The sequence below is a fragment of the Centruroides sculpturatus genome, unplaced genomic scaffold (assembly GCF_000671375.1).
Source record: "Centruroides sculpturatus isolate CEXI.00-Female unplaced genomic scaffold, Cexi_2.0 scaffold75, whole genome shotgun sequence".
In the NCBI taxonomy this organism is placed as follows: Eukaryota; Metazoa; Arthropoda; class Arachnida; order Scorpiones; family Buthidae; genus Centruroides; species Centruroides sculpturatus.
The window spans coordinates 1157170-1158294 of NW_019384342.1; positions in this window are offsets into that span (position 1 = coordinate 1157170).

A 1125-nucleotide genomic window follows, 5' to 3' on the forward strand; every position below is an offset into this window, starting at 1 on the left:
CTCTGTCCTTGAAGATCGGGGATTATATCAATCTCCGTTCTCTAATTTGTTTTCTGATTGGCTCCCTCGTCTGTTTCTAAGCGAAAAACGATTCCTTTTCGAGTCACGAGAAAGATCCGCCTTGAAGAATCTACTTGACACCATCCGTTATTCTGGCTGCAAAATGTTGATGGAACTTTGAAACTTGCGCTCATATTTTCCACCATTGTTGTCTAGTCTGTGACGTTTTTGAAATTTAACGACACGACACGATGTCCTTTTTCGACATTAATCTTTCCTCTTTTCAAATTTCTATGTTCTAATTATGTGCATATGAACGACTTTTCAAAGGTCCATCTCTACTGGAGGTCGTTTGTTTACAATTATTAATTAATCATTTAAAATTATTACATTCTGTTTACATCAATAAAGTTTTTTTTTCTCTCATCGCGGTTTCATATGACTAACAACTAATTCGATCTTTGATCGGTTTTTGACAATAGACGATTTTTTTTAGTTTCTGTTTTAATAAATGTCTAATAATAAATATTTAATTTCAATTCATTTTTTGTGTCCTTACAATTATCTGAAATGCATACCGTAATTATAATGAAACTTTGCCATTACTGTTTGATTACTCTGACAAATGTCAATAGTGTGTGATAAGTCATAGAGCCAAACCTTTATATATTTTGTCTACATTTTAACAAATTTATATTTGGTATTATGTGAGGGTCTATACAAAACGACTAACTGATATTTAATACAGTAGAGCGTCATTTATCCGAAGGAATTCCAGTCGACAAATTTAAATTTTCGCCAGTGCTGTGGCGTTGTAATCTTTGGCTATGTCTTCGGCTACTCAAATATTTTACATTTTTGATACTAAATTAACTTCTGAAGTATAATCTTTTATTGTTTTTATATTTTTCAATATATTTATTTTGTTTGTACAAAATAAAAAAATAATTTTTAACGATACAATAGTCTTCGTTAGGCTTAACATCAACGAAAATTCAACGCAAAGCGACCCTCAACGGAGAAAAATTTCAACACAGGATAAATTAATATATTTTTTCGTACATAATTGGTTATCCGAACAACCCCAGTCCCCAATTGATTCGGATAAACGACGCTCTACTGTAT